The sequence below is a fragment of the Oncorhynchus gorbuscha genome, unplaced genomic scaffold (assembly GCF_021184085.1).
Source record: "Oncorhynchus gorbuscha isolate QuinsamMale2020 ecotype Even-year unplaced genomic scaffold, OgorEven_v1.0 Un_scaffold_2816, whole genome shotgun sequence".
Classification (NCBI taxonomy): Eukaryota; Metazoa; Chordata; class Actinopteri; order Salmoniformes; family Salmonidae; genus Oncorhynchus; species Oncorhynchus gorbuscha.
Genome location: NW_025747222.1, coordinates 16,165 through 40,447, shown reverse-complemented (window position 1 = coordinate 40,447; position 24,283 = coordinate 16,165). Strand labels below are relative to the sequence as shown.

At 50.7% G+C, this 24,283-nt stretch overlaps 1 protein-coding gene across 2 annotated transcripts in view; it reads right to left on the bottom strand.

The window, feature by feature from the left end:
• gpr19 (G protein-coupled receptor 19) overlaps positions 1–23,310 on the bottom strand; it is a 38,249-nt gene extending 14,939 nt beyond the window's left edge. The window contains exons 1-2 of one of the 2 annotated variants that reach the window (XM_046339513.1): positions 22,461–23,310; positions 22,187–22,374 (exon numbers count right to left, since the gene is read on the bottom strand). The gene's annotated coding sequence lies outside the window, so the exon portion shown is untranslated. The other variant, XM_046339512.1, reaches the window with a different exon arrangement.
• Positions 23,311–24,283: the final 973 nt, after the last annotated feature.

The following is a 24,283-nucleotide window of genomic DNA, read 5'->3' as shown; positions in this document are numbered from 1 at the left end:
CAGGTTTATGTGTTGAGGTAGGTTATAGCCAGCCCAGACCCAGAGGACAGGTTTATGTGTTGAGGTTGAGGTAGGTTATAGCCAGCCCAGACCCAGGGGACAGGTTTATGTGTTGAGGTTGAGGTAGGTTATAGCCAGCCCAGACCCAGGGGACAGGTTTATGTGTTGAGGTTGGTTATAGCCAGCCCAGACCCAGAGGACAGGTTTATGAGTTGAGGTTGAGGTTGGTTATAGCCAGCCCAGACCCAGAGGACAGGTTTATGTGTTGAGGTTGGTTATAGCCAGCCCAGACCCAGGGGACAGGTGTATGTGTTATAGGTTATAGCCAGCCCAGACCCAGAGGACAGGTTTATGTGTTGAGGTTGAGGTAGGTTATAGCTAGCCCAGACCCAGGGGACAGGTTTATGTGTTGAGGTTGGTTATAGCTAGCCCAGACCCAGGGGACAGGTTTATGTGTTGAGGTTGAGGTAGGTTATAGCCAGCCCAGACCCAGGGGACAGGTTTATGTGTTGAGGTTGAGGTTTATAGCCAGCCCAGACCCAGAGGACAGGTTTATGTGTTGAGGTAGGTTATAGCCAGCCCACCCAGAGGACAGGTTTATGTGTTGAGGTTGAGGTAGGTTATAGCCAGCCCAGACCCAGGGGACAGGTTTATGTGTTGAGGTTGAGGTAGGTTATAGCCAGCCCAGACCCAGGGGACAGGTTTATGTGTTGAGGTTGGTTATAGCCAGCCCAGACCCAGAGGACAGGTTTATGAGTTGAGGTTGAGGTTGGTTATAGCCAGCCCAGACCCAGAGGACAGGTTTATGTGTTGAGGTTGGTTATAGCCAGCCCAGACCCAGGGACAGGTGTATGTGTTGAGGTAGGTTATAGCCAGCCCAGACCCAGAGGACAGGTTTATGTGTTGAGGTTGAGGTAGGTTATAGCCAGCCCAGACCCAGGGGACAGGTTTATGTGTTGAGGTTGGTTATAGCTAGCCCAGACCCAGGGGACAGGTTTATGTGTTGAGGTTGAGGTAGGTTATAGCCAGCCCAGACCCAGGGGACAGGTTTATGTGTTGAGGTTGAGGTTGGTTATAGCCAGCCCAGACCCAGAGGACAGGTTTATGTGTTGAGGTTGAGGTAGGTTATAGCCAGCCCAGACCCAGGGGACAGGTTTATGTGTTGAGGTAGGTTATAGCCAGCCCAGACCCAGGGGACAGGTTTATGTGTTGAGGTAGGTTATAGCCAGCCCAGACCCAGAGGACAGGTTTATGTGTTGAGGTAGGTTATAGCCAGCCCAGACCCAGGGGACAGGTTTATGTGTTGAGGTAGGTTATAGCCAGCCCAGACCCAGAGGACAGGTTTATGTGTTGAGGTAGGTTATAGCCAGCCCAGACCCAGGGGACAGGTTTATGTGTTGAGGTTGAGGTTGGTTATAGCCAGCCCAGACCCAGGGGACAGGTTTATGTGTTGAGGTTGAGGTAGGTTATAGCCAGCCCAGACCCAGGGGACAGGTTTATGTGTTGAGGTAGGTTATAGCCAGCCCAGACCCAGAGGACAGGTTTATGTGTTGAGGTTGAGGTAGGTTATAGCCAGCCCAGACCCAGGGGACAGGTTTATGTGTTGAGGTTGAGGTAGGTTATAGCCAGCCCAGACCCAGGGGACAGGTTTATGTGTTGAGGTAGGTTATAGCCAGCCCAGACCCAGGGACAGGGCTAGCCAGCCCAGACCCAGGGGACAGGTTTATGTGTTGAGGTAGGTTATAGCCAGCCCAGACCCAGAGGACAGGTTTATGTGTTGAGGTAGGTTATAGCCAGCCCAGACCCAGAGGACAGGTTTATGTGTTGAGGTTGAGGTAGGTTATAGCCAGCCCAGACCCAGGGGACAGGTTTATGTGTTGAGGTTGAGGTAGGTTATAGCCAGCCCAGACCCAGGGGACAGGTTTATGTGTTGAGGTTGGTTATAGCCAGCCCAGACCCAGAGGACAGGTTTATGTGTTGAGGTAGGTTATAGCCAGCCCAGACCCAGGGGACAGGTTTATGTGTTGAGGTTGAGGTTGGTTATAGCCAGCCCAGACCCAGGGGACAGGTTTATGTGTTGAGGTTGAGGTAGGTTATAGCCAGCCCAGACCCAGGGGACAGGTTTATGTGTTGAGGTAGGTTATAGCCAGCCCAGACCCAGAGGACAGGTTTATGTGTTGAGGTTGAGGTAGGTTATAGCCAGCCCAGACCCAGGGGACAGGTTTATGTGTTGAGGTTGAGGTAGGTTATAGCCAGCCCAGACCCAGGGGACAGGTTTATGTGTTGAGGTTGAGGTAGGTTATAGCCAGCCCAGACCCAGGGGACAGGTTTATGTGTTGAGGTTGAGGTAGGTTATAGCCAGCCCAGACCCAGGGGACAGGTTTATGTGTTGAGGTAGGTTATAGCCAGCCCAGACCCAGGGGACAGGTTTATGTGTTGAGGTAGGTTATAGCCAGCCCAGACCCAGAGGACAGGTTTATGTGTTGAGGTAGGTTATAGCCAGCCCAGACCCAGAGGACAGGTTTATGTGTTGAGGTTGAGGTAGGTTATAGCCAGCCCAGACCCAGGGGACAGGTTTATGTGTTGAGGTTGAGGTAGGTTATAGCCAGCCCAGACCCAGGGGACAGGTTTATGTGTTGAGGTTGAGGTTGGTTATAGCCAGCCCAGACCCAGGGGACAGGTTTATGTGTTGAGGTTGAGGTAGGTTATAGCCAGCCCAGACCCAGGGGACAGGTTTATGTGTTGAGGTAGGTTATAGCCAGCCCAGACCCAGAGGACAGGTTTATGTGTTGAGGTTGAGGTAGGTTATAGCCAGCCCAGACCCAGGGGACAGGTTTATGTGTTGAGGTTGAGGTAGGTTATAGCCAGCCCAGACCCAGGGGACAGGTTTATGTGTTGAGGTTGAGGTAGGTTATAGCTATCCCAGACCCAGGGGACAGGTTTATGTGTTGAGGTTGAGGTAGGTTATAGCCAGCCCAGACCCAGGGGACAGGTTTATGTGTTGAGGTAGGTTATAGCCAGCCCAGACCCAGGGGACAGGTTTATGTGTTGAGGTAGGTTATAGCCAGCCCAGACCCAGAGGACAGGTTTATGTGTTGAGGTAGGTTATAGCCAGCCCAGACCCAGAGGACAGGTTTATGTGTTGAGGTTGAGGTAGGTTATAGCCAGCCCAGACCCAGGGGACAGGTTTATGTGTTGAGGTTGAGGTAGGTTATAGCCAGCCCAGACCCAGGGGACAGGTTTATGTGTTGAGGTTGGTTATAGCCAGCCCAGACCCAGAGGACAGGTTTATGAGTTGAGGTTGAGGTTGGTTATAGCCAGCCCAGACCCAGAGGACAGGTTTATGTGTTGAGGTTGGTTATAGCCAGCCCAGACCCAGGGGACAGGTGTATGTGTTGAGGTAGGTTATAGCCAGCCCAGACCCAGAGGACAGGTTTATGTGTTGAGGTTGAGGTAGGTTATAGCTAGCCCAGACCCAGGGGACAGGTTTATGTGTTGAGGTTGGTTATAGCTAGCCCAGACCCAGGGGACAGGTTTATGTGTTGAGGTTGAGGTAGGTTATAGCCAGCCCAGACCCAGGGGACAGGTTTATGTGTTGAGGTTGAGGTTGGTTATAGCTAGCCCAGACCCAGAGGACAGGTTTATGTGTTGAGGTTGAGGTAGGTTATAGCCAGCCCAGACCCAGGGGACAGGTTTATGTGTTGAGGTAGGTTATAGCCAGCCCAGACCCAGGGGACAGGTTTATGTGTTGAGGTAGGTTATAGCCAGCCCAGACCCAGAGGACAGGTTTATGTGTTGATGTAGGTTATAGCCAGCCCAGACCCAGGGGACAGGTTTATGTGTTGAGGTTGAGGTAGGTTATAGCCAGCCCAGACCCAGGGGACAGGTTTATGTGTTGAGGTTGAGGTAGGTTATAGCCAGCCCAGACCCAGGGGACAGGTTTATGTGTTGAGGTTGAGGTAGGTTATAGCCAGCCCAGACCCAGAGGACAGGTTTATGTGTTGAGGTTGGTTATAGCCAGCCCAGACCCAGGGGACAGGTTTATGTGTTGAGGTTGAGGTAGGTTATAGCCAGCCCAGACCCAGGGGACAGGTTTATGTGTTGAGGTAGGTTATAGCCAGCCCAGACCCAGAGGACAGGTTTATGTGTTGAGGTTGAGGTAGGTTATAGCCAGCCCAGACCCAGGGACAGGTTTATGTGTTGAGGTAGGTTATAGCCAGCCCAGACCCAGGGGACAGGTTTATGTGTTGAGGTAGGTTATAGCCAGCCCAGACCCAGAGGACAGGTTTATGTGTTGAGGTAGGTTATAGCCAGCCCAGACCCAGGGGACAGGTTTATGTGTTGAGGTTGAGGTTGGTTATAGCCAGCCCAGACCCAGGGGACAGGTTTATGTGTTGAGGTAGGTTATAGCCAGCCCAGACCCAGGGGACAGGTTTATGTGTTGAGGTTGAGGTAGGTTATAGCCAGCCCAGACCCAGGGGACAGGTTTATGTGTTGAGGTTGAGGTAGGTTATAGCCAGCCCAGACCCAGGGACAGGTTTATGTGTTGAGGTTGAGGTAGGTTATAGCCAGCCCAGACCCAGGGGACAGGTTTATGTGTTGAGGTTGAGGTAGGTTATAGCCAGCCCAGACCCAGGGGACAGGTTTATGTGTTGAGGTTGAGGTAGGTTATAGCCAGCCCAGACCCAGGGGACAGGTTTATGTGTTGAGGTTGGTTATAGCCAGCCCAGACCCAGAGGACAGGTTTATGAGTTGAGGTTGAGGTTGGTTATAGCCAGCCCAGACCCAGAGGACAGGTTTATGTGTTGAGGTTGGTTATAGCCAGCCCAGACCCAGGGGACAGGTGTATGTGTTGAGGTAGGTTATAGCCAGCCCAGACCCAGAGGACAGGTTTATGTGTTGAGGTTGAGGTAGGTTATAGCTAGCCCAGACCCAGGGGACAGGTTTATGTGTTGAGGTTGGTTATAGCTAGCCCAGACCCAGGGGACAGGTTTATGTGTTGAGGTTGAGGTAGGTTATAGCCAGCCCAGACCCAGGGGACAGGTTTATGTGTTGAGGTTGAGGTTGGTTATAGCTAGCCCAGACCCAGAGGACAGGTTTATGTGTTGAGGTTGAGGTAGGTTATAGCCAGCCCAGACCCAGGGGACAGGTTTATGTGTTGAGGTAGGTTATAGCCAGCCCAGACCCAGGGGACAGGTTTATGTGTTGAGGTAGGTTATAGCCAGCCCAGACCCAGAGGACAGGTTTATGTGTTGAGGTAGGTTATAGCCAGCCCAGACCCAGGGGACAGGTTTATGTGTTGAGGTAGGTTATAGCCAGCCCAGACCCAGAGGACAGGTTTATGTGTTGAGGTAGGTTATAGCCAGCCCAGACCCAGGGGACAGGTTTATGTGTTGAGGTTGAGGTTGGTTATAGCCAGCCCAGACCCAGGGGACAGGTTTATGTGTTGAGGTTGAGGTAGGTTATAGCCAGCCCAGACCCAGGGGACAGGTTTATGTGTTGAGGTAGGTTATAGCCAGCCCAGACCCAGAGGACAGGTTTATGTGTTGAGGTTGAGGTAGGTTATAGCCAGCCCAGACCCAGGGGACAGGTTTATGTGTTGAGGTTGAGGTAGGTTATAGCCAGCCCAGACCCAGGGGACAGGTTTATGTGTTGAGGTAGGTTATAGCCAGCCCAGACCCAGGGGACAGGTTTATGTGTTGAGGTAGGTTATAGCCAGCCCAGACCCAGAGGACAGGTTTATGTGTTGAGGTAGGTTATAGCCAGCCCAGACCCAGAGGACAGGTTTATGTGTTGAGGTTGAGGTAGGTTATAGCCAGCCCAGACCCAGGGGACAGGTTTATGTGTTGAGGTTGAGGTAGGTTATAGCCAGCCCAGACCCAGGGGACAGGTTTATGTGTTGAGGTTGGTTATAGCCAGCCCAGACCCAGAGGACAGGTTTATGAGTTGAGGTTGAGGTTGGTTATAGCCAGCCGAGACCCAGAGGACAGGTTTATGTGTTGAGGTTGAGGTAGGTTATAGCCAGCCCAGACCCAGGGGACAGGTTTATGTGTTGAGGTAGGTTATAGCCAGCCCAGACCCAGAGGACAGGTTTATGTGTTGAGGTTGAGGTAGGTTATAGCCAGACCAGACCCAGGGGACAGGTTTATGTGTTGAGGTTGAGGTAGGTTATAGCCAGCCCAGACCCAGGGGACAGGTTTATGTGTTGAGGTTGAGGTAGGTTATAGCCAGCCCAGACCCAGAGGACAGGTTTATGTGTTGAGGTAGGTTATAGCCAGCCCAGACCCAGGGGACAGGTTTATGTGTTGATGTAGGTTATAGCCAGCCCAGACCCAGGGGACAGGTTTATGTGTTGAGGTTGAGGTAGGTTATAGCCAGCCCAGACCCAGGGGACAGGTTTATGTGTTGAGGTTGAGGTAGGTTATAGCCAGCCCAGACCCAGGGGACAGGTTTATGTGTTGAGGTTGAGGTAGGTTATAGCCAGCCCAGACCCAGAGGACAGGTTTATGTGTTGAGGTTGGTTATAGCCAGCCCAGACCCAGGGGACAGGTTTATGTGTTGAGGTTGAGGTAGGTTATAGCCAGCCCAGACCCAGGGGACAGGTTTATGTGTTGAGGTAGGTTATAGCCAGCCCAGACCCAGAGGACAGGTTTATGTGTTGAGGTTGAGGTAGGTTATAGCCAGCCCAGACCCAGGGGACAGGTTTATGTGTTGAGGTAGGTTATAGCCAGCCCAGACCCAGGGGACAGGTTTATGTGTTGAGGTAGGTTATAGCCAGCCCAGACCCAGAGGACAGGTTTATGTGTTGAGGTAGGTTATAGCCAGCCCAGACCCAGGGGACAGGTTTATGTGTTGAGGTTGAGGTTGGTTATAGCCAGCCCAGACCCAGGGGACAGGTTTATGTGTTGAGGTTGAGGTAGGTTATAGCCAGCCCAGACCCAGGGGACAGGTTTATGTGTTGAGGTTGAGGTAGGTTATAGCCAGCCCAGACCCAGAGGACAGGTTTATGTGTTGAGGTTGGTTATAGCCAGCCCAGACCCAGGGGACAGGTTTATGTGTTGAGGTTGAGGTAGGTTATAGCCAGCCCAGACCCAGGGGACAGGTTTATGTGTTGAGGTAGGTTATAGCCAGCCCAGACCCAGAGGACAGGTTTATGTGTTGAGGTTGAGGTAGGTTATAGCCAGCCCAGACCCAGGGGACAGGTTTATGTGTTGAGGTAGGTTATAGCCAGCCCAGACCCAGGGGACAGGTTTATGTGTTGAGGTAGGTTATAGCCAGCCCAGACCCAGAGGACAGGTTTATGTGTTGAGGTAGGTTATAGCCAGCCCAGACCCAGGGGACAGGTTTATGTGTTGAGGTTGAGGTTGGTTATAGCCAGCCCAGACCCAGGGACAGGTTTATGTGTTGAGGTTGAGGTAGGTTATAGCCAGCCCAGACCCAGGGGACAGGTTTATGTGTTGAGGTAGGTTATAGCCAGCCCAGACCCAGAGGACAGGTTTATGTGTTGAGGTTGAGGTAGGTTATAGCCAGCCCAGACCCAGGGGACAGGTTTATGTGTTGAGGTTGAGGTAGGTTATAGCCAGCCCAGACCCAGGGGACAGGTTTATGTGTTGATGTAGGTTATAGCCAGCCCAGACCCAGGGGACAGGTTTATGTGTTGAGGTTGAGGTAGGTTATAGCCAGCCCAGACCCAGGGGACAGGTTTATGTGTTGAGGTTGAGGTAGGTTATAGCCAGCCCAGACCCAGGGGACAGGTTTATGTGTTGAGGTTGAGGTAGGTTATAGCCAGCCCAGACCCAGAGGACAGGTTTATGTGTTGAGGTTGGTTATAGCCAGCCCAGACCCAGGGGACAGGTTTATGTGTTGAGGTTGAGGTAGGTTATAGCCAGCCCAGACCCAGGGGACAGGTTTATGTGTTGAGGTAGGTTATAGCCAGCCCAGACCCAGAGGACAGGTTTATGTGTTGAGGTTGAGGTAGGTTATAGCCAGCCCAGACCCAGGGGACAGGTTTATGTGTTGAGGTAGGTTATAGCCAGCCCAGACCCAGGGGACAGGTTTATGTGTTGAGGTAGGTTATAGCCAGCCCAGACCCAGAGGACAGGTTTATGTGTTGAGGTAGGTTATAGCCAGCCCAGACCCAGGGGACAGGTTTATGTGTTGAGGTTGAGGTTGGTTATAGCCAGCCCAGACCCAGGGGACAGGTTTATGTGTTGAGGTAGGTTATAGCCAGCCCAGACCCAGGGGACAGGTTTATGTGTTGAGGTAGGTTATAGCCAGCCCAGACCCAGAGGACAGGTTTATGTGTTGAGGTAGGTTATAGCCAGCCCAGACCCAGGGGACAGGTTTATGTGTTGAGGTTGAGGTTGGTTATAGCCAGCCCAGACCCAGGGGACAGGTTTATGTGTTGAGGTTGAGGTAGGTTATAGCCAGCCCAGACCCAGGGGACAGGTTTATGTGTTGAGGTAGGTTATAGCCAGCCCAGACCCAGAGGACAGGTTTATGTGTTGAGGTTGAGGTAGGTTATAGCCAGCCCAGACCCAGGGGACAGGTTTATGTGTTGAGGTTGAGGTAGGTTATAGCCAGCCCAGACCCAGGGGACAGGTTTATGTGTTGAGGTAGGTTATAGCCAGCCCAGACCCAGGGGACAGGTTTATGTGTTGAGGTAGGTTATAGCCAGCCCAGACCCAGAGGACAGGTTTATGTGTTGAGGTAGGTTATAGCCAGCCCAGACCCAGAGGACAGGTTTATGTGTTGAGGTTGAGGTAGGTTATAGCCAGCCCAGACCCAGGGGACAGGTTTATGTGTTGAGGTTGAGGTAGGTTATAGCCAGCCCAGACCCAGGGGACAGGTTTATGTGTTGAGGTTGGTTATAGCCAGCCCAGACCCAGAGGACAGGTTTATGAGTTGAGGTTGAGGTTGGTTATAGCCAGCCGAGACCCAGAGGACAGGTTTATGTGTTGAGGTTGAGGTAGGTTATAGCCAGCCCAGACCCAGGGGACAGGTTTATGTGTTGAGGTAGGTTATAGCCAGCCCAGACCCAGAGGACAGGTTTATGTGTTGAGGTTGAGGTAGGTTATAGCCAGACCAGACCCAGGGGACAGGTTTATGTGTTGAGGTTGAGGTAGGTTATAGCCAGCCCAGACCCAGGGGACAGGTTTATGTGTTGAGGTTGAGGTAGGTTATAGCCAGCCCAGACCCAGAGGACAGGTTTATGTGTTGAGGTAGGTTATAGCCAGCCCAGACCCAGGGGACAGGTTTATGTGTTGAGGTAGGTTATAGCCAGCCCAGACCCAGGGGACAGGTTTATGTGTTGAGGTTGAGGTAGGTTATAGCCAGCCCAGACCCAGGGGACAGGTTTATGTGTTGAGGTTGAGGTAGGTTATAGCCAGCCCAGACCCAGGGGACAGGTTTATGTGTTGAGGTTGAGGTAGGTTATAGCCAGCCCAGACCCAGAGGACAGGTTTATGTGTTGAGGTTGGTTATAGCCAGCCCAGACCCAGGGGACAGGTTTATGTGTTGAGGTTGAGGTAGGTTATAGCCAGCCCAGACCCAGGGGACAGGTTTATGTGTTGAGGTTGGTTATAGCCAGCCCAGACCCAGAGGACAGGTTTATGTGTTGAGGTTGAGGTTGGTTATAGCCAGCCCAGACCCAGAGGACAGGTTTATGTGTTGAGGTTGAGGTATGTTATAGCCAGCCCAGACCCAGGGGACAGGTTTATGTGTTGAGGTAGGTTATAGCCAGCCCAGACCCAGAGGACAGGTTTATGTGTTGAGGTTGAGGTAGGTTATAGCCAGCCCAGACCCAGGGGACAGGTTTATGTGTTGAGGTAGGTTATAGCCAGCCCAGACCCAGAGGACAGGTTTATGTGTTGAGGTTGAGGTAGGTTATAGCCAGCCCAGACCCAGGGGACAGGTTTATGTGTTGAGGTAGGTTATAGCCAGCCCAGACCCAGGGGACAGGTTTATGTGTTGAGGTAGGTTATAGCCAGCCCAGACCCAGAGGACAGGTTTATGTGTTGAGGTAGGTTATAGCCAGCCCAGACCCAGGGGACAGGTTTATGTGTTGAGGTTGAGGTTGGTTATAGCCAGCCCAGACCCAGGGGACAGGTTTATGTGTTGAGGTAGGTTATAGCCAGCCCAGACCCAGGGGACAGGTTTATGTGTTGAGGTAGGTTATAGCCAGCCCAGACCCAGGGGACAGGTTTATGTGTTGAGGTAGGTTATAGCCAGCCCAGACCCAGGGGACAGGTTTATGTGTTGAGGTTGAGGTTGGTTATAGCCAGCCCAGACCCAGGGGACAGGTTTATGTGTTGAGGTTGAGGTAGGTTATAGCCAGCCCAGACCCAGGGGACAGGTTTATGTGTTGAGGTAGGTTATAGCCAGCCCAGACCCAGAGGACAGGTTTATGTGTTGAGGTTGAGGTAGGTTATAGCCAGCCCAGACCCAGGGGACAGGTTTATGTGTTGAGGTTGAGGTAGGTTATAGCCAGCCCAGACCCAGGGGACAGGTTTATGTGTTGAGGTTGAGGTAGGTTATAGCCAGCCCAGACCCAGGGGACAGGTTTATGTGTTGAGGTTGAGGTAGGTTATAGCCAGCCCAGACCCAGGGGACAGGTTTATGTGTTGAGGTTGAGGTAGGTTATAGCCAGCCCAGACCCAGGGGACAGGTTTATGTGTTGAGGTTGAGGTAGGTTATAGCCAGCCCAGACCCAGAGGACAGGTTTATGTGTTGAGGTTGAGGTAGGTTATAGCCAGCCCAGACCCAGGGGACAGGTTTATGTGTTGAGGTAGGTTATAGCCAGCCCAGACCCAGGGGACAGGTTTATGTGTTGAGGTAGGTTATAGCCAGCCCAGACCCAGAGGACAGGTTTATGTGTTGAGGTAGGTTATAGCCAGCCCAGACCCAGGGGACAGGTTTATGTGTTGAGGTAGGTTATAGCCAGCCCAGACCCAGAGGACAGGTTTATGTGTTGAGGTAGGTTATAGCCAGCCCAGACCCAGGGGACAGGTTTATGTGTTGAGGTTGAGGTTGGTTATAGCCAGCCCAGACCCAGGGGACAGGTTTATGTGTTGAGGTTGAGGTAGGTTATAGCCAGCCCAGACCCAGGGGACAGGTTTATGTGTTGAGGTTGAGGTAGGTTATAGCCAGCCCAGACCCAGGGGACAGGTTTATGTGTTGAGGTTGAGGTAGGTTATAGCCAGCCCAGACCCAGGGGACAGGTTTATGTGTTGAGGTTGAGGTAGGTTATAGCCAGCCCAGACCCAGGGGACAGGTTTATGTGTTGAGGTTGAGGTAGGTTATAGCCAGCCCAGACCCAGGGGACAGGTTTATGTGTTGAGGTTGAGGTAGGTTATAGCCAGCCCAGACCCAGGGGACAGGTTTATGTGTTGAGGTTGAGGTAGGTTATAGCCAGCCCAGACCCAGGGGACAGGTTTATGTGTTGAGGTTGAGGTAGGTTATAGCCAGCCCAGACCCAGAGGACAGGTTTATGTGTTGAGGTTGAGGTAGGTTATAGCCAGCCCAGACCCAGGGGACAGGTTTATGTGTTGAGGTAGGTTATAGCCAGCCCAGACCCAGGGGACAGGTTTATGTGTTGAGGTAGGTTATAGCCAGCCCAGACCCAGAGGACAGGTTTATGTGTTGAGGTAGGTTATAGCCAGCCCAGACCCAGGGGACAGGTTTATGTGTTGAGGTTGAGGTTGGTTATAGCCAGCCCAGACCCAGGGGACAGGTTTATGTGTTGAGGTTGAGGTAGGTTATAGCCAGCCCAGACCCAGGGGACAGGTTTATGTGTTGAGGTAGGTTATAGCCAGCCCAGACCCAGAGGACAGGTTTATGTGTTGAGGTTGAGGTAGGTTATAGCCAGCCCAGACCCAGGGGACAGGTTTATGTGTTGAGGTTGAGGTAGGTTATAGCCAGCCCAGACCCAGGGGACAGGTTTATGTGTTGAGGTTGAGGTAGGTTATAGCTATCCCAGACCCAGGGGACAGGTTTATGTGTTGAGGTTGAGGTAGGTTATAGCCAGCCCAGACCCAGGGGACAGGTTTATGTGTTGAGGTAGGTTATAGCCAGCCCAGACCCAGGGGACAGGTTTATGTGTTGAGGTAGGTTATAGCCAGCCCAGACCCAGAGGACAGGTTTATGTGTTGAGGTAGGTTATAGCCAGCCCAGACCCAGAGGACAGGTTTATGTGTTGAGGTTGAGGTAGGTTATAGCCAGCCCAGACCCAGGGGACAGGTTTATGTGTTGAGGTTGAGGTAGGTTATAGCCAGCCCAGACCCAGGGGACAGGTTTATGTGTTGAGGTTGGTTATAGCCAGCCCAGACCCAGAGGACAGGTTTATGAGTTGAGGTTGAGGTTGGTTATAGCCAGCCCAGACCCAGGGGACAGGTTTATGTGTTGAGGTTGGTTATAGCCAGCCCAGACCCAGAGGACAGGTTTATGTGTTGAGGTAGGTTATAGCCAGCCCAGACCCAGAGGACAGGTTTATGTGTTGAGGTTGAGGTAGGTTATAGCCAGCCCAGACCCAGGGGACAGGTTTATGTGTTGAGGTTGAGGTAGGTTATAGCCAGCCCAGACCCAGGGGACAGGTTTATGTGTTGAGGTTGAGGTAGGTTATAGCCAGCCCAGACCCAGGGGACAGGTTTATGTGTTGAGGTTGAGGTAGGTTATAGCCAGCCCAGACCCAGGGGACAGGTTTATGTGTTGAGGTTGAGGTAGGTTATAGCCAGCCCAGACCCAGGGGACAGGTTTATGTGTTGAGGTTGAGGTAGGTTATAGCCAGCCCAGACCCAGAGGACAGGTTTATGTGTTGAGGTTGAGGTAGGTTATAGCCAGCCCAGACCCAGGGGACAGGTTTATGTGTTGAGGTAGGTTATAGCCAGCCCAGACCCAGGGGACAGGTTTATGTGTTGAGGTAGGTTATAGCCAGCCCAGACCCAGAGGACAGGTTTATGTGTTGAGGTAGGTTATAGCCAGCCCAGACCCAGGGGACAGGTTTATGTGTTGAGGTAGGTTATAGCCAGCCCAGACCCAGAGGACAGGTTTATGTGTTGAGGTAGGTTATAGCCAGCCCAGACCCAGGGGACAGGTTTATGTGTTGAGGTTGAGGTTGGTTATAGCCAGCCCAGACCCAGGGGACAGGTTTATGTGTTGAGGTTGAGGTAGGTTATAGCCAGCCCAGACCCAGGGGACAGGTTTATGTGTTGAGGTTGAGGTAGGTTATAGCCAGCCCAGACCCAGGGGACAGGTTTATGTGTTGAGGTTGAGGTAGGTTATAGCCAGCCCAGACCCAGGGGACAGGTTTATGTGTTGAGGTTGAGGTAGGTTATAGCCAGCCCAGACCCAGGGGACAGGTTTATGTGTTGAGGTTGAGGTAGGTTATAGCCAGCCCAGACCCAGGGGACAGGTTTATGTGTTGAGGTTGAGGTAGGTTATAGCCAGCCCAGACCCAGGGGACAGGTTTATGTGTTGAGGTTGAGGTAGGTTATAGCCAGCCCAGACCCAGGGGACAGGTTTATGTGTTGAGGTTGAGGTAGGTTATAGCCAGCCCAGACCCAGAGGACAGGTTTATGTGTTGAGGTTGAGGTAGGTTATAGCCAGCCCAGACCCAGGGGACAGGTTTATGTGTTGAGGTAGGTTATAGCCAGCCCAGACCCAGGGGACAGGTTTATGTGTTGAGGTAGGTTATAGCCAGCCCAGACCCAGAGGACAGGTTTATGTGTTGAGGTAGGTTATAGCCAGCCCAGACCCAGGGGACAGGTTTATGTGTTGAGGTTGAGGTTGGTTATAGCCAGCCCAGACCCAGGGACAGGTTTATGTGTTGAGGTTGAGGTAGGTTATAGCCAGCCCAGACCCAGGGGACAGGTTTATGTGTTGAGGTAGGTTATAGCCAGCCCAGACCCAGAGGACAGGTTTATGTGTTGAGGTTGAGGTAGGTTATAGCCAGCCCAGACCCAGGGGACAGGTTTATGTGTTGAGGTTGAGGTAGGTTATAGCCAGCCCAGACCCAGGGGACAGGTTTATGTGTTGAGGTTGAGGTAGGTTATAGCTATCCCAGACCCAGGGGACAGGTTTATGTGTTGAGGTTGAGGTAGGTTATAGCCAGCCCAGACCCAGGGGACAGGTTTATGTGTTGAGGTAGGTTATAGCCAGCCCAGACCCAGGGGACAGGTTTATGTGTTGAGGTAGGTTATAGCCAGCCCAGACCCAGAGGACAGGTTTATGTGTTGAGGTAGGTTATAGCCAGCCCAGACCCAGAGGACAGGTTTATGTGTTGAGGTTGAGGTAGGTTATAGCCAGCCCAGACCCAGGGGACAGGTTTATGTGTTGAGGTTGAGGTAGGTTATAGCCAGCCCAGACCCAGGGGACAGGTTTATGTGTTGAGGTTGGTTATAGCCAGCCCAGACCCAGAGGACAGGTTTATGAGTTGAGGTTGAGGTTGGTTATAGCCAGCCCAGACCCAGGGGACAGGTTTATGTGTTGAGGTTGGTTATAGCCAGCCCAGACCCAGAGGACAGGTTTATGAGTTGAGGTTGAGGTTGGTTATAGCCAGTCCAGACCCAGAGGACAGGTTTATGTGTTGAGGTTGAGGTTGGTTATAGCCAGCCCAGACCCAGAGGACAGGTTTATGTGTTGAGGTTGAGGTAGGTTTTAGCCAGCCCAGACCCAGGGGACAGGTTTATGTGTTGAGGTAGGTTATAGCCAGCCCAGACCCAGAGGACAGGTTTATGTGTTGAGGTTGAGGTAGGTTATAGCCAGCCCAGACCCAGGGGACAGGTTTATGTGTTGAGGTAGGTTATAGCCAGCCCAGACCCAGAGGACAGGTTTATGTGTTGAGGTTGAGGTAGGTTATAGCCAGCCCAGACCCAGGGGACAGGTTTATGTGTTGAGGTAGGTTATAGCCAGCCCAGACCCAGGGGACAGGTTTATGTGTTGAGGTAGGTTATAGCCAGCCCAGACCCAGAGGACAGGTTTATGTGTTGAGGTAGGTTATAGCCAGCCCAGACCCAGGGGACAGGTTTATGTGTTGAGGTTGAGGTTGGTTATAGCCAGCCCAGACCCAGGGGACAGGTTTATGTGTTGAGGTTGAGGTAGGTTATAGCCAGCCCAGACCCAGGGGACAGGTTTATGTGTTGAGGTAGGTTATAGCCAGCCCAGACCCAGAGGACAGGTTTATGTGTTGAGGTTGAGGTAGGTTATAGCCAGCCCAGACCCAGGGGACAGGTTTATGTGTTGAGGTTGAGGTTTATAGCCAGCCCAGACCCAGAGGACAGGTTTATGTGTTGAGGTTGAGGTAGGTTATAGCCAGCCCAGACCCAGGGGACAGGTTTATGTGTTGAGGTTGAGGTAGGTTATAGCCAGCCCAGACCCAGGGGACAGGTTTATGTGTTGAGGTTGAGGTAGGTTATAGCCAGCCCAGACCCAGGGGACAGGTTTATGTGTTGAGGTTGAGGTAGGTTATAGCCAGCCCAGACCCAGGGGACAGGTTTATGTGTTGAGGTTGAGGTAGGTTATAGCCAGCCCAGACCCAGGGACAGGTTTATGTGTTGAGGTTGAGGTTATAGCCAGCCCAGACCCAGGGGACAGGTTTATGTGTTGAGGTAGGTTATAGCCAGCCCAGACCCAGAGGACAGGTTTATGTGTTGAGGTAGGTTATAGCCAGCCCAGACCCAGGGGACAGGTTTATGTGTTGAGGTAGGTTATAGCCAGCCCAGACCCAGAGGACAGGTTTATGTGTTGAGGTAGGTTATAGCCAGCCCAGACCCAGGGGACAGGTTTATGTGTTGAGGTTGAGGTTGGTTATAGCCAGCCCAGACCCAGGGGACAGGTTTATGTGTTGAGGTTGAGGTAGGTTATAGCCAGCCCAGACCCAGGGGACAGGTTTATGTGTTGAGGTAGGTTATAGCCAGCCCAGACCCAGAGGACAGGTTTATGTGTTGAGGTTGAGGTAGGTTATAGCCAGCCCAGACCCAGGGGACAGGTTTATGTGTTGAGGTTGAGGTAGGTTATAGCCAGCCCAGACCCAGGGGACAGGTTTATGTGTTGAGGTTGAGGTAGGTTATAGCTATCCCAGACCCAGGGGACAGGTTTATGTGTTGAGGTTGAGGTAGGTTATAGCCAGCCCAGACCCAGGGGACAGGTTTATGTGTTGAGGTGAGGTAGGTTATAGCCAGCCCAGACCCAGAGGACAGGTTTATGTGTTGAGGTAGGTTATAGCCAGCCCAGACCCAGAGGACAGGTTTATGTGTTGAGGTTTATAGAGGTAGGTTATAGCCCCCAGACCCAGGGGACAGGTTTATGTGTTGAGGTTGAGGTAGGTTATAGCCAGCCCAGACCCAGGGGACAGGTTTATGTGTTGAGGTTGAGGTAGTTATAGCCAGCCCAGACCCAGGGGACAGGTTTATGTGTTGAGGTTGAGGTGGTTATAGCCAGCCCAGACCCAGGGGACAGGTTTATGTGTTGAGGTTGAGGTAGGTTATAGCCAGCCCAGACCCAGAGGACAGGTTTATGTGTTGAGGTTGAGGTAGGTTATAGCCAGCCCAGACCCAGGGGACAGGTTTATGTGTTGAGGTTGAGGTTTATAGCCAGCCCAGACCCAGAGGACAGGTTTATGTGTTGAGGTAGGTTATAGCCAGCCCAGACCCAGGGGACAGGTTTATGTGTTGAGGTTGAGGTTATTAGCCAGCCCAGACCCAGGGGACAGGTTTATGTGTTGAGGTTGAGGTTTATAGCCAGCCCAGACCCAGGGGACAGGTTTATGTGTTGAGGTTGAGGTTATAGCCAGCCCAGACCCAGGGGACAGGTTTATGTGTTGAGGTTGAGGTAGGTTATAGCCAGCCCAGACCCAGGGGACAGGTTTATGTGTTGAGGTTGAGGTTATAGCCAGCCCAGACCCAGAGGACAGGTTTATGTGTTGAGGTTGAGGTAGGTTATAGCCAGCCCAGACCCAGGGACAGGTTTATGTGTTGAGGTTGAGGTTATAGCCAGCCCAGACCCAGGGGACAGGTTTATGTGTTGAGGTTGAGGTGGTTATAGCCAGCCCAGACCCAGGGACAGGTTTATGTGTTGAGGTTGAGGTAGGTTATAGCCAGCCCAGACCCAGAGGACAGGTTTATGTGTTGAGGTTGAGGTAGGTTATAGCCAGCCCAGACCCAGGGGACAGGTTTATGTGTTGAGGTTGAGGTAGGTTATAGCCAGCCCAGACCCAGAGGACAGGTTTATGTGTTGAGGTAGGTTATAGCCAGCCCAGACCCAGAGGACAGGTTTATGTGTTGAGGTTGAGGTAGGTTATAGCCAGCCCAGACCCAGGGGACAGGTTTATGTGTTGAGGTAGGTTATAGCCAGCCCAGACCCAGGGGACAGGTTTATGTGTTGAGGTTGAGGTTTATAGCCAGCCCAGACCCAGAGGACAGGTTTATGTGTTGAGGTTGAGGTAGGTTATAGCCAGCCCAGACCCAGGGGACAGGTTTATGTGTTGAGGTTGAGGTAGGTTATAGCCAGCCCAGACCCAGAGGACAGGTTTATGTGTTGAGGTAGGTTATAGCCAGCCCAGACCCAGGGGACAGGTTTATGTGTTGAGGTTGAGGTTTATAGCCAGCCCAGACCCAGGGGACAGGTTTATGTGTTGAGGTTGAGGTAGGTTATAGCCAGCCCAGACCCAGAGGACAGGTTTATGTGTTGAGGTTGAGGTTTATAGCCAGCCCAGACCCAGGGGACAGGTTTATGTGTTGAGGTTGAGGTAGGTTATAGCCAGCCCAGACCCAGGGGACAGGTTTATGTGTTGAGGTTGAGGTAGGTTATAGCCAGCCCAGACCCAGGGGACAGGTTTATGTGTTGAGGTTGAGGTAGGTTATAGCCAGCCCAGACCCAGGGACAGGTTTATGTGTTGAGGTAGGTTATAGCCAGCCCAGACCCAGGGGACAGGTTTATGTGTTGAGGTAGGTTATAGCCAGCCCAGACCCAGGGGACAGGTTTATGTGTTGAGGTTGAGGTAGGTTATAGCCAGCCCAGACCCAGGGGACAGGTTTATGTGTTGAGGTTGAGGTAGGTTATAGCCAGCCCAGACCCAGAGGACAGGTTTATGTGTTGAGGTTGGTTATAGCCAGCCCAGACCCAGGGGACAGGTTTATGTGTTGAGGTTGAGGTAGGTTATAGCCAGCCCAGACCCAGGGGACAGGTTTATGTGTTGAGGTTGGGTTATAGCCAGCCCAGACCCAGAGGACAGGTTTATGTGTTGAGGTTGAGGCCAGCCCAGACCCAGAGGACAGGTTTATGTGTTGAGGTAGGTAGGTTATAGCCAGCCCAGACCCAGGGGACAGGTTTATGTGTTGAGGTAGGTTATAGCCAGCCCAGACCCAGAGGACAGGTTTATGTGTTGAGGTTGAGGTAGGTTATAGCCAGCCCAGACCCAGGGGACAGGTTTATGTGTTGAGGTAGGTTATAGCCAGCCCAGACCCAGAGGACAGGTTTATGTGTTGAGGTTGAGGTTGGTTATAGCCAGCCCAGACCCAGAGGACAGGTTTATGTGTTGAGGTTGAGGTAGGTTATAGCCAGCCCAGACCCAGGGGACAGGTTTATGTGTTGAGGTTGAGGTAGGTTATAGCCAGCCCAGACCCAGGGGACAGGTTTATGTGTTGAGGTTGAGGTAGGTTATAGCCAGCCCAGACCCAGGGGACAGGTTTATGTGTTGAGGTTGAGGTAGGTTATAGCCAGCCCAGACCCAGGGGACAGGTTTATGTGTTGAGGTTGAGGTAGGTTATAGCCAGCCCAGACCCAGGGACAGGTTTATGTGTTGAGGTTGAGGTAGGTTATAGCCAGCCCAGACCCAGGGACAGGTTTATGTGTTGAGGTTGAGGTAGGTTATAGCCAGCCCAGACCCAGGGGACAGGTTTATGTGTTGAGGTTGAGGTAGGTTATAGCCAGCCCAGACCCAGGGGACAGGTTTATGTGTTGAGGTTGAGGTAGGTTATAGCCAGCCCAGACCCAGAGGACAGCAGCAGCTTTGTGCTTATCACACATCTCATGTTTACTGTAGTGACTCTCCTCTCTCTACCTTCATACCCTCTATTTCCTTGGCAACCATCGCCTGAGTCAGCCCTGACATCCACACACACACAGCCTGATGAGAGAGATGCCTGAACCTCAACCAGCCAGCTGCTGCTGCTGAAAGATATACAGTTTACAGTGTTTCTGGGTTGGAGAGAGGACAACACAACACCGTATCAACACAGCACCACGACAGACCAGTGTCAACACCACAACACCATGACAGACCAGTGTCAACACCACAACAGACCAGTGTCACACAACACCACAACACCACAACACCATGACAGACCAGTGTCAACACCACAACACCACGACAGACCAGTGTCAACACCACAACACCACAACAGACCAGTGTCAACACCACAACACCACAACAGACCAGTGTCAACACCACAACACCATGACAGACCAGTGTCAACACCACAACACCACAACAGACCAGTGTCAACACCACAACACCACAACACCATGACAGACCAGTGTCAACACCACAACACCACAACAGACCAGTGTCAACACAACAACACCACAACAGAGCAGTGTCAACACCACAACACCATGACAGACCAGTGTCAACACCACAACACCATGACAGACCAGTGTCAACACCACAACACCACAACAGACCAGTGTCAACACCACAACACCACCACAACACCATGACAGACCAGTGTCAACACCACAACACCACAACACCATGACAGACCAGTGTCAACACCACAACACCATGACAGACCAGTGTCAACACCACAACACCACAACACCATGACAGACCAGTGTCAACACCATGACAGACCAGTGTCAACACCATGACAGACCAGTGTCAACACCATGACAGACCAGTGTCAACACCATGACAGACCAGTGTCAACACCACAACACCACGACAGACCAGTGTCAACACCACAACACCACGACAGACCAGTGTCAACACCACAACACCATGACAGACCAGTGTCAACACCATGACAGACCAGTGTCAACACCACAACACCATGACAGACCAGTGTCAACACCACAACACCACAACACCATGACAGACCAGTGTCAACACCACAACACCATGACAGACCAGTGTCAACACCACAACACCACAACACCATGACAGACCAGTGTCAACACCACAACACCATGACAGACCAGTGTCAACACCATGACAGACCAGTGTCAACACCACAACACCATGACAGACCAGTGTCAACACCACAACACCATGACAGACCAGTGTCAACACCACAACACCATGACAGACCAACAGGTAGATGGACAGAGGATCATGACTGATCTACTCCATACCACCAACAGCAGGTAGATGGACAGAGGATCATGACTGATCTACTCCATACCACCAACAGCACTATTAGCAGCAGGTAGATGGACAGAGGATCATGACTGATCTACTCCATACCACTATTAGCAGCAGGTAGATGGACAGAGTATCATGACTGATCTACTCCATACCACTATTAGCAGCAGGTAGATGGACAGAGGATCATGACTGATCTACTCCATACCACCAACAGCAGCAGGTAGATGGACAGAGTATCATGACTGAGCAGCAGGTAGATGGACAGAGGATCATGACTGATCTACTCCATACCACCAACAGCACTATTAGCAGCAGGTAGATGGACAGAGGATCATGACTGATCTACTCCATACCACCAACAGCAGCAGGTAGATGGACAGAGGATCATGACTGATCTACTCCATACCACTATTAGCAGCAGGTAGATGGACAGAGGATCATGACTGATCTACTCCATACCACCATTAGCAGCAGGTAGATGGACAGAGGATCATGACTGATCTACTCCATACCACCAACAGCACCATTAGCAGCAGGTAGATGGACAGAGGATCATGACTGATCTACTCCATACCACCAACAGCACCATTAGCAGCAGGTAGATGGACAGAGGATCATGACTGATCTACTCCATACCACCAACAGCACCATTAGCAGCAGGTAGATGGACAGAGGATCATGACTGATCTACTCCATACCACCAACAGCACCATTAGCAGCAGGTAGATGGACAGAGGATCATGACTGATCTACTCCATACCACCAACAGCAGCAGGTAGATGGACAGAGGATCATGACTGATCTACTCCATACCACCAACAGCACTATTAGCAGCAGGTAGATGGACAGAGGATCATGACTGATCTACTCCATACCACCAACAGCACTATTAGCAGCAGGTAGATGGACAGAGGATCATGACTGATCTACTCCATACCACCAACAGCACCATCTGGCCTACATGAGTTCTGCTGTTCCCTGGCAGCGCGCGCAGCAGCCGGGACAGGATAACATGTCTCGTGACATTCCGTGTCAGAATAATAGCCTATCAACATACAACCTGACAAAACCATAGACTTCCAGAACAATACACGACAAAAGAAAACGACCATTGCAGCAAGGCCTTTCCAAACAACCAGACAGACACCGGTTTGTTTTGGAGCGCAAACGTTGTGCGAATGTTCTGTGACCGGAGACAAAAGCTACAGCTCATATATTTCACAGATTAATATTATTGATGCCCGTTGAATTTGAATAACATCTATGGCATTGAGATATTCCATCTCACTCGGTCTGGCGGACCGACGGACGCACACTGACTCAACACATCCCATTACTTAAACGTTCATCTTCTGCACTTCCTACCATTCCAGTGTTTTACTTGCTATATTGTATTTACTTCGCCACCATTGCCTTTTTTTTGCCTTTAACTCCCTTATCCTACCTCATTTGCATATAGTTTTTTTCTACTGTGTTATTGACTGTACGCTTGTTTATTCCATGTGTAACTCTGTGTTGTTGTTTTGTGTCGCACTGCTTTGCTTTATCTTGGTCAGGTCGCAGTTGTAAATGAGAACTTGTTCTCAACTAGCCGGGTTAACTTTTCTTTTACCTGGTTAAATAAAGGTGAAAAATAAAATAAAGAATTAGGTGATGGACACATTCATGTAATCAAGGACAACGTTTAGGCAAAATTATAAAGCCATTCTGAATCTTCCTAATTGAACTCGGCCTAATTATTATCAGCTTGGTCTGAAATGCTCATGATGTCGACACGTTCTGCCAGGTCTACCCGGGTAACTGTTAAAATTATCATCAGTCACGTACCTGTCTCACGGTAATAACGGTCGCATTTCACATTCTGTATCTAACTCCTTATTATTCCGTCAATCGAACGGATATTGTGCTGCGGAGGATCGCCCCGGTTCTTCATCTGAATCACGTCCGTTCTGTTCGGTTCGGTTCCAACCGTTAACAATAACAGCCTCTTCCTCTTCGTGACAACTGCGGCATTCCTGGAAAGTGGAAACTGCTTAGGAACGAGACAAAATGTCGCGGGAGAGGAGAGGATGGGAGGGGGGCAATATAATTAAATCAATACCTTTTCTTTCAATGGAGACGGTCACATGGTGTGATGATCACGTGCCCTCTAGAATAATAGAGATAGAAGGTTAGAAACACCAGAATAGACGAGGACTAATCTGTCAACAACAGGATCTGTGTCAAACACCAGAATAGACTAGGACTAATCTGTCAACAACAGGATCTGTGTCAAACACCAGAATAGACTAGGACTAATCTGTCAACAACAGGATCTGTGTCAAACACCAGAATAGACTAGGACTAATCTGTCAACAACAGGATCTGTGTCAAACACCAGAATAGACTAGGACTAATCTGTCAACAACAGGATCTGTGTCAAACACCAGAATAGACTAGGACTAATCTGTCAACAACAGGATCTGTGTCAAACACCAGAATAGACTAGGACTAATCTGTCAACAACAGGATCTGTGTCAAAGACCAGAATAGACTAGGACTAATCTGTGATCAACAGGATCTGTGTCAAACACCAGAATAGACTAGGACTAATCTGTCAACAACAGGATCTGTGTCAAACACCAGAATAGACTAGGACTAATCTGTCAACAACAGGATCTGTGTCAAACACCAGAATAGACTAGGACTAATCTGTCAACAACAGGATCTGTGTCAAACACCAGAATAGACTAGGACTAATCTGTCAACAACAGGATCTGTGTCAAACACCAGAATAGACTAGGACTAATCTGTCAACAACAGGATCTGTGTCAAACACCAGAATAGACTAGGACTAATCTGTCAACAACAGGATCTGTGTCAAACACCAGAATAGACTAGGACTAATCTGTCAACAACAGGATCTGTGTCAAACACCAGAATAGACGAGGACTAATCTGTGATCAACAGGATCTGTGTCAAACACCAGAATAGACTAGGACTAATCTGTGATCAACAGGATCTGTGTCAAACACCAGAATAGACGAGGACTAATCTGTCAACAACAGGATCTGTGTCAAACACCAAAATAGACTAGGACTAATCTGTCAACAACAGGATCTGTGTCAAACACCAGAATAGACTAGGACTAATCTGTCAACAACAGGATCTGTGTCAAACACCAGAATAGACTAGGACTAATCTGTCAACAACAGGATCTGTGTCAAACACCAGAATAGACTAGGACTAATCTGTGAACAACAGGATCTGTGTCAAACACCAGAATAGACTAGGACTAATCTGTCAACAACAGGATCTGTGTCAAACACCAGAATAGACTAGGACTAATCTGTGAACAACACAGGATCTGTGTCAAACACCAGAATAGACTAGGACTAATCTGTCAACAACACCGGATCTGTGTCAAACACCAGGTGATGATAACAACATGCTGTCTCTCCCTCTATCAGGTGATGATAACATGCTGTCTCTCCCTCTATCAGGTGATGATAACAACATGCTGTCTCTCCCTCTATCAGGTGATGATAACAACATGCTGTCTCTCCCTCTATCAGGTGATGATAACATGCTGTCTCTCCCTCTATCAGGTGATGATAACAACATGCTGTCTCTCCCTCTATCAGGTGGTGATAACATGCTGTCTCCCTCTATCAGGTGATGATAACAACATGCTGTCTCTCCCTCTATCAGGTGATGATAACAACATGCTGTCTCTCCCTATCAGGTGATGATAACAACAGGTGATCATAACAACATGCTGTCTCTCCCTCTATCAGGTGATGATAACATGCTGTCTCTCCCTCTATCAGGTGATGATAACATGCTGTCTCTCCCTCTATCAGGTGATGATAACATGCTGTCTCTCCCTCTATCAGGTGATGATAACAACATGCTGTCTCTCCCTCTATCAGGTGATGATAACAA